Here is a 9,130-nt window from a genome sequence, read left to right as displayed (position 1 = left end):
GGCCTCCTCTTCATCTCACCCCTCGGGGAACACATGCGGTACGTGATCCGCTTGCATTTCCCTGCTTCGAACAACATGGCGGAGTATGAGGCCCTCCTCGGTGGCCTCCGCATCGCCATCGAGCTCGGCGTCAAACGCCTCGACGCGCGCGGTGACTCTCAGCTCGTCGTCGATCAAGTCATGAAGGAGTCTAGCTGTCATGACCCAAAGATGGAGGCGTACTGCAACGCAGTACGCCGCCTCGAGTACAAATTCGACGGCCTCGAGCTCAATCATGTCTCGCGCAAGTACAACGAGGACGCCGACGAACTGGCCAAGATAGCCTCGGGACGGACCACCGTCCCCCCGAATATCTTCGCTCATGACATCTCCAGGCCCTCCGTCGAGTTCAAGCAACCGACGGAGTCAGGCCCCTCGTCCGCCGGGCCCTCCGGCGGGAACCCCCCGGCGGATGGGGTCGAGCCCATGGACACTGACTTCGGGACAACCTCCGCGGACGAGGCCGAAGCGATGGAAGTCGACGAGGCCCCCGCTTCGCGAGACTGGCGCGTTCAGTACCTTGACTGGATGATTCGAGGGGTCCTACCCTCGGACCGCGCTCAGGCGCGACGCCTCGCCAGGCGGGCCAAGTCCTTCGTTCTAATCGACAATGAGCTACACAAGCGTAGCCCCTCGGGTGTCCTGCAACGATGCATTCCCATCCCCGAGGGCAAGGAGCTGATCCGCGACATCCATGCTGGCATCTGCGGCCACCACGCCGCGCCACGCACCCTCGTGGGTAACGCGTTTCGGCAAGGCTTTTACTGGCCCACCGCGGTCGCCGACGCCACTGACGTCGTGCGGACTTGCGAGGGATGCCAGTTCTACGCTCGAAAAACACACCTCCCGGCCCATGCCCTGCAGACGATCCCCATCACGTGGTCGTTTGCCGTGTGGGACTAGACCTCGTCGGTCAGCTGAAAAAGGCGCCCGGGGGCTTCACCCACTTGCTGGTGGCGGTCGACAAGTTCTCCAAATGGATCGAGGCTCGACCCATCGGCAAGATCAAATCCGAGCAAGCAGTCCAATTCTTCACCGACATCGTCTTCAAGTTCGAGGTCCCAAACTCGATCATCACTGACAACGGCACCCAGTTCACAGACAAGAAATTCTTGGCGTTCTGCGACAGCTTCCACATACGTGTGGACTGGTCAGCTGTGGCACACCCACAGACGAACGGGCAAGTGGAGCGTGCCAATGGCATGATCCTCCAAGGACTAAAGCCAAGGATCTTCAACAAGCTGAACAAGTTCGGCCGGAGGTGGCTCACAGAGCTACCCTCGGTCATCTGGAGCTTGAGGACGACCCCAAGCAGAGCTACGGGTTTTTCTCCGTTCTTCCTCGTCTATGGCGCCGAGGCCATCCTCCCCACCGACTTGGAATACGGATCGCCAAGGCTCAAGGCATATCAAGAGCAACGAAACCAGCGAACTCGCGAAGACCCGCTGGACCAAGTGGACGAGGCTCGAGACATGGCGCTCCTCCACTCTGCGCGCTACCAGCAGTCTTTACGAAGGTATCAAGCGCAGAGGGTCCGGCGCCGAGACCTCAACGAAGGGGACTTGGTGCTAAGGCTTCGACAGGACAATAAGGGCAGCCACAAGCTCTCACCTCCATGGGAAGGACCGTACATAATCGCCGAGGTACTCAAGCCCGGCACGTACAAGCTGGCCAACGAAAAAGGCGAAGTCCTCACCAACGCTTGGAATATACAACAGCTACGTCGTTTCTACCCTTAGCATTCCAAGCTATTTCTATATTGTTCGTAATCGCATTTTCAACTTCCCGAAATAATAAGGAAGCACGCTTCACTTATCGCTTTTTGGGAACCTTCCCGACCCTCGAGGGCTCGGGCGCGCACGAACATTGAGGTACGCTCGGCTTTACCCTCGGCAAAGCCGAGCCTCCCTCGGGGGCTACTACGGGGGGAACCCCCGAACGTCCCCAAAAAGTCGCCAATGTTTTTTCGAAATATTTCCGTCTCGACCCTAAGCCTCTCGTATCCTTGGAAAAAAACGGACGCGAGGCGTAAGCAACTACGGTACGGGGCTGGCCGAGTCGTGGGGCCGCCTACGCCTCTGGGATACGGCACCCCCCTCACCACCCTACGCCTACGTTGCTTATGAACACGAACTTCCTCGCAGATGTTTATCTAAGTCGCATACGAAGAACACGGAAATAAAGTAAAGAAACACAGGCTCGAACACACAAGGCCTCGACGGGCAACACATTCAAATTACGAAACAAAATCCTTTATATTCATAGAGTGCGATTACAAAGTGCGACTATGATATAAACACTAATCTATTTACATGGGCTTCGAGGCCCAACTGTCCTACAGGCTACCATCCCCCCCCTTGCAGGTCTTCAGGGGCGTCGAATTCGGCGATGGGAGGGATGTCCGCCTCGAGCTTCTCGGCGAGGACGGTGGCGAACTCCTCCGCGGCTGCGTCGGCTTCATCCATGATGGCCGATGCGGCGTCCGCGTCAGCATCATCAGGGACGACGTACCCCGACGACACCCTCTAGAGATCCATGAGGTAATGCGTCGAGGCCACGGCGAGAGCCCGCAGGACACCGAGGCGGAAGGTACTCTTGGCGTGTTCGGCAATCCGGCCGCCTAGCGCGCGCAGGCGGCTGATCACCGAACTGCCCGAGACGGCACCCTCCCCCTCGAGCTCTTGACACACGCTCACGGCGGTCTGCTCCAGCTCAGCAAACTCCATCTGTGCCGCCGTGAGCGCGGTGTGGACCGTTTCCTTCGCCGCAGTCTCATCCGCCACCTTTTGCCTCAGCTCCGAGCAAAGAAAATCGACATTAGCCACGAAAGAAAGCAAATCGACGAAAAATCGAAGGTACTCACCCGCCATGTTCTTCTGCGCCTCCTCCCTCTGGACACGGGCGGCCTCCTCCCTCGGCTCCTCTGGCGCCACGGTCGCTCCCTCTTCTTCGTCCCACAGGTAGAACGGTGGGGGGCTCGCGCGCGCACCTTCCCCGTCGCTCCTCAGAGCGTGGTCCTCGGCATCCGAGGCCTCCTCCTCGTCCTCCTCCGAGGACTCAGGTGTGGCGGGCTGCGGCTTCCCCTCCGCGCGAGCGAGCTTGCACGCCTTGTCGTGCCTCGCCTTCCTCTTCCTTTTCCTCTCGACCTTCGCCTCCGCCGCGTCCTTCCGCCTCTTCATCTTCTCCGCGTGGAGGCGATTGATCAGGCGCTGTTCTGGGACCGGGGGCCTCGAGGTACCGCAACCTCAACCCCTGCAGAACACGCCCGAAGATGGGGTCAGGAAAAGGGGACTATACGACGCACGACGAATTCGAAACCCAAAACTTACCAGAGAAATGTACCCCGGCTCGGGGCGCATCTTGATCCTCCAAAGATCCTCGGGATTTTGGGGGAAATCCGCCACCGCATACTTCGCCCTCCGAGCGGCGTTGGTGTGGGAGAGAAGCTTGCTCGACGTCCTCGAACCTGCAACCTTGCTCCCAGGGGTGAGCTCGAAAATCGGCAGGGCCCTTTCCACGAGAGGGATAACCCTCTGCCGGTGGAAGTTCGCGATGACGACCGCTGCCGTCAGCCCCTTCTTCGCCAGACGCACCAGCGCGTCGGTGAGGCCCTCGAGTCTGTCCTGCTGCGCTGGGGGCGACACCCCCCAATCCCACTTCTGCGGTCGCTCACGAAGAACCCTGCCGATGAACGCCGGGAGCGCGCCATCGAAGTTCCGAAGGTAGAACCACCCCCGGCTCCACCCAGCGTTGTTTGTCGTCATCTTGTTGTGGATGTAGAGGTTCCTCCGGGAGTAGCGCACGTGGAAGGTCAGGCCGCCGGCGCGCGCGAACCGCCTCGGCTGGCCCCGCCCGCTCTCGACGAAGAGCTCGCCGCGGAACAGATGGATCCAAAGATCCCAATGCACCTCTATCCCCAGGTACCCCTCGCAGACGGCGACGAATACCGCCGCCTGCGAGATGGCATTGGGGCTGAAATTGTGCAGCTCCGCTCCGTAATGATCGCACAATGCCCGCATAAACCTGCTGACAGGGACGCCGAAGCCTCGTTCGTGGAGGCGCACGAAGCTTACGACGTAGCCCTGCGGGGGCTTCGGCTCGGTCTCGTCTGGGTGCGGGGAAATCCACGCCGGCGCCCCCGTGTCGGGGTTCCGCGGCAGCAGCCGGTCGGCGACCAGCTGCTCCAGAACCGCGACGGTGGCGGAGGACTTCCCCCACGGCAAGGGCTCCTGGATGTCCGACATGTTTTCGATTCGAGGGGGAATACGGGAGCAAAGGGCTCAGGGATGGCTAAGGTGTGCTTTCTCTCCCTCTCCTTCCTCTTCCTCCTTTCGCTCTTGGCTGCGGGCTTAGGATGCAGGGGAGGCAGAGAAGGCGAAGTGGGATGAAGGCAAATGGCCAGGTGAGCCCAAACAACCCATCCCTCTTCGTTTTATTTCACCGCGACGGGCGCAGCCGCAGCCGCGGCCCAAAATCTACCGCATTGAATGCGGTAGATTTTGCTATCACTGACAGTTGGGCCCCACGACCGCGGGGTCTCCCACGCGCGCACGCAGCGATTAATGCGGCACGGTAACCGGCGGGCACGGCGCGACTGTTGCGCTATCCATCCGTCAGCCGCCGCCCACACCGCTTCATCTGCCCGAGGCTGTCGCCTGAAAAGGCGCGCCCACACCGCACCGCACGAATCGGGCCACGTCACCTACCACCGGCGGGAGACCCGCGCGCGTGACTCACGATCTTGCGATGTTTTCGAATCAAGACGGAATATTCCTTCGGAGGTCTCTTTACCCTCGAATGAATCGCATTCCGAGGCCTTACTGGTCAGGGGTTCGAAGCCTGGCCCTTCAGGGGGCTCGACAGGCGCCCCAGATCGCCAGAGTTAGGGACTGCAGGGATGTGCCATACAAGCTACCCTCGAACGCGGAGTTCGAGACATCCTACGCGGTGTTCAAGGCCAGTCGAGGGTGCCTAGAAGGGGGATCCCATCGAGGGAGAGCATCGAGACCTCGGACCCTATCGAATGGGTCCGAGCCCCGCCTAGTGAACCCTCGCAAGCGCTTTATAGGGCGTGTCTACAGACCACGAGCCGACCCCTATCGAACGGGGCACGGACGTCCGCTTGAACAACCCGCTAATAGCTCACCGAAGCAGCCATAGCTCGCGTCCCGGGCATGGGTAGCATGGTGCGCTTCACCCCTCCTCCCTGCGGAAGGGCGACGAGGGTCGTAGTCAAAGCCGAGGGTTTCCCCTGAACGCCTTCACACAGGCCTGGGCTCGGGGGCTCCTCGCACACCATGGTTCAAAACCACACCCTCGAATAAATCGACAATTGTCAATCGTGAACACTCCACGTGTCTGAACCAAACCCTCCGCTGTTGACGTGTGCTCCCCTGATGGTTAAGCTGAACGCCGGGCCGCTGTACCAGCTCTGAGAATGCCGAGGCCGGCTGAAAAAGTGCCGATGCCGGCTGAAAAAGACGCTGGACGGCCATCCCAGCAAAGCTACCCAGCGGAACGTTTTTTAGCCCTTGGACGAGTACAAACACTCCCCCAAGGCCTCGGGGGCTACACCCGCGGGTGCGCTGACGCGCCCCCGCGAAGGTGACTTCACACATATTCGAGGGTCGTAAACTCTATGTACGCCCCTATACCCTCGGTAATCTCCTCCGTAGGAGAGGAAGGGGACTTTATTGCTCAAAGTGCAAATAAAGATTACAAAGGGTTACCGGCGCGAAGCCATCGAAAGATACAAACACATTGCCCACCTGCGTGGCAATTTTCCCTATCTTGGGGAGGAGCAAGCGACGAAGAAAGGCACCGAGCCCTTAGCTGACGCAACAGCGAGGCTGCTAGGGATGCGAGAAGCGGCCCCAGACCTCACGGGTCCAGCGGGACGCTCTCCTCGCAAGCCTTCTTCTAGTGTCTCCTCCACCGAAGACTACGCGGGGGGTCGAGCTGGCGGACAGCGCCCTCCGCACCGTCTCCCCGAGGGCAACCTCGTCGCCTGGGGGGACGATGCAAAGAACCAGCCGCCCAACCTGGCACTAACGCCATGGTCGGACGCTTCCATCCCCCTTCAGGCTAGGGGACATCGCAGGAGCAGGACCCCACGGGCCCAATGCTCTTCTGCTGATCCCACTGAAGCTGAGGGATGGTGCGCACGCCCACTCCGGTCTTCCCCTAACGCTCGCAAGCATTCTTCTAGCGCCAAAAGCCTAAAAAAGCCAGGCCACCCCATCTGGGGGCCGGTCACAAGAAGGCAAAAGAAACATTACAAGATTTAGGCGAGGCTGGAAGAAAGAGTTGGGAGGTTGAAAAAGAAAGGGAACCCCACGATCCCTATTTATAGCTGCACCGGGCATAAAGCTTCAAGCTTTTCGAAGAGCGGAGGCGTGTATATCGCCCGTGACGACACCGGCGCTCCACGAGCAAAGGCTGTCCTCGGTCACCGCACCGAGACAACGACCGAACGAAATAAAGCGGAGCTGAGCCCTGGACGCTAAGCGGTGCAGCATCGGCTCTGGCCGGCTGCCCTCGAACGGCGCGCCGCAAAGCAACCAGGAATGCCGGGGCCAAGGCCCTGCGCACGGGACAAGCTCGATGAAAGCACCAGCTGCCAAGCAGCGGGTGCCACCGTCGCCCTGGCCCCCCTCAGTGCGCGGACACGTCTTGTCCTTGAAACAAACAAACAAAGAGGCGCGCACCTCGAAGTACGCCCCCCACGGGCGTACTACCCTGACCTGCGTGTTGTCGCATCCGCCGGGCTGGCGCTCAGGCGCGTCTGACGGATGCACAGGCACTGACTGATCACGTCAAAAGGGAAAAATCGCAGAAACACCCTTTGGCCGAATCCATCGACTCGACCAAAGCATCGGGGGCTACTGTCGGGTGCCACAATTAGGGACACCCTAATTGGGGTACTAAGATCGCTTTAAAAACACAATACCTGTAAAGGCAACTAGGCCCGCGAAGGCCCACGGCCTGCTTCCCATATGGAAGAAAGGAAAGGACTCAAAGTAGTTCAGCAAGCGGCCCATTCACATCCCCCTCGAACCAGCGGAACGACCTCCGCCTCGCTCGAGGGCCCCTCTCGGGCCCGCAGGGCAATCTCTGCCTCGCTCGAGGTAGCGAATCCACCCACGAGCGGGTGACTATCTCCGCCTCGCTCGAGGGAAGCGGATCTGCCTCGAGCGGGTGACCAATCTCCGCCTCGCTCGAGGGTATGCGATCTGCCCTCGAGCGGGTGACTCATCTCCGCCTCGCTCGAGGGTAGCGGATCTGCCCTCGAGCGGGTGACTCATCTCCGCCTCGCTCGAGGGTAGCGGATCTCTGCCCTCGAACGGGTGACTCATCTCCGCCTCGCTCGAGGGCCGTCTCTCGGCACAAGGGACAAACGGCCCCGCCGCCCAACCGACCGCCGTACGAAGGCATTAAAGGCCAGCCACTCCACCCACGGCTCAAAGGACGGGCGGCGTCAGACTGCCACACCCCGCAGTGGATGTGACCGGCGCCCCCATTCGCTGACCCCGGTCACCGCTCAGCCACCCCGGTCCGCTGTAGCAACACTGTGGGGCATTCAACGCGGCCACAAGACAAGTTGGCGCCGCCCCCGTGACTGTTCTGCCGACACCCACCATCCGGACCCATCCCGCTGGGGAAGGGGTCCGACGATGTCACGTGTCCTTCCGAGAGGGGCACTCAGCACGCACGGGCGAGACCCCGGACCTCCCCCTTGTGGGGTCCGGGACTTCCACGCGCTCCCGGACCTTCTAGTGTGCACGCCCGCACTCCGACCAGGGGGTCCGGGACCGTCCCACACCATTACTACCGTCGGGACACTACAGGACGACCGGCCCATCTCCGCGGGACCAAGGACGAAATCCAGGACGACAGCGACGCGCCGCCTTCCCACAGTACACTTCCTACAGTGTTCGACCACTGTACCCGCGATTTAAGGGAAAACGACGACTTCCATACCCCCACTCATGTGCACCGCCCTTCCTTGTGACTAAAAGGAGGAGGTGGGCTTCCTTAGGCCGGGTTGGAATCGGGTTCTCTGATTTTCCCCTCAGAGAACTCTCAGCACTACTGAGCATCATCTCAACCGACTCCACTTCTAGCAGAGACTTGGGAGCTTCTCCCTCTCTCGCCTCGCTTATTTATTCAGATTAACAATCAGAATAGATTATAGCATTTAACCTGTGCAGTAAAGCAGATGTTCGTCAGATATAGCATACAGATCATACTGCCTTGCAAATGCATCACCCAAGGAAATGACCCACTCAGTATCATTCACAACATCCAAAGATTCTGCTAAAAACTGAAAAGATGACAAAAGATTAGTTCACCAAGGAAGATAGTATATCGTCTGAATACTTTTCCCCAAGAAACAGAAAAAAATTCTAATATAACCCTTCCCCGAACCAGGCGCAAGCAGGAGCTCATGCACCGGGCCTGCCCTTTATAGATTCTCCACACTTAAAGCCTGATAAGGGCTTAGCAAATCGAAGTACTAAAAACAAATCGAGACTACAGTGTACAAGGAACCATTACAGCCTGGCCTGCGATCCCTGTAAGATGCCAGAGGGTAGCATTTGTCCAAAATTTGGGGATACGCTTTTTTTAAACATGCAGTCTAAGCTCCTTGACTAAAAAAATACATAATGATAACATGAGAAAAAGTTGAACATTTGAACATTGTAAGCCAACCCTGGTAGTTTTGACCAACTTCTTAACAAAAATTTGACTAAAGCATCTAGCAATAATATTACAAGTAGCACCTGTATCAATGAGGGCTCTAGGCCCAAATATACAGGAGAGAAGTCATATACTACAAGGACTCTATATAAGAGGCATTATACGACAAGGACTCATATACAAGATACATGTAAACCTAACAATGCAATGTTATCATGATTATAGCTGCTAACCACACTTGTAGGCTCCTTGTTACAACATGAATATATAATTCTAAACCAACACGAATAACATACTTACATTTATTATCATGTCATCCCATATTTCCTGGTATGTGCTATCTTGCTTAAGGTCTTCAGGATCACTGATGTAACTTTCATCTTAGGGACCT

The 9,130-nt window shown here is 58.3% G+C and overlaps 1 pseudogene; it reads left to right on the top strand.

The window, feature by feature from the left end:
• Positions 1 to 210: 210 nt before the first annotated feature.
• On the top strand, positions 211 to 1,346 carry LOC120699180 (annotated as a pseudogene).
• Positions 1,347 to 9,130: the final 7,784 nt, after the last annotated feature.

The sequence above is a fragment of the Panicum virgatum genome, chromosome 3K (assembly GCF_016808335.1).
Source record: "Panicum virgatum strain AP13 chromosome 3K, P.virgatum_v5, whole genome shotgun sequence".
NCBI classification, from domain to species: Eukaryota; Viridiplantae; Streptophyta; class Magnoliopsida; order Poales; family Poaceae; genus Panicum; species Panicum virgatum.
The sequence above is the reverse complement of the archived record's forward strand: the minus strand, read 5'-3'. Positions and strand labels throughout refer to the sequence as shown.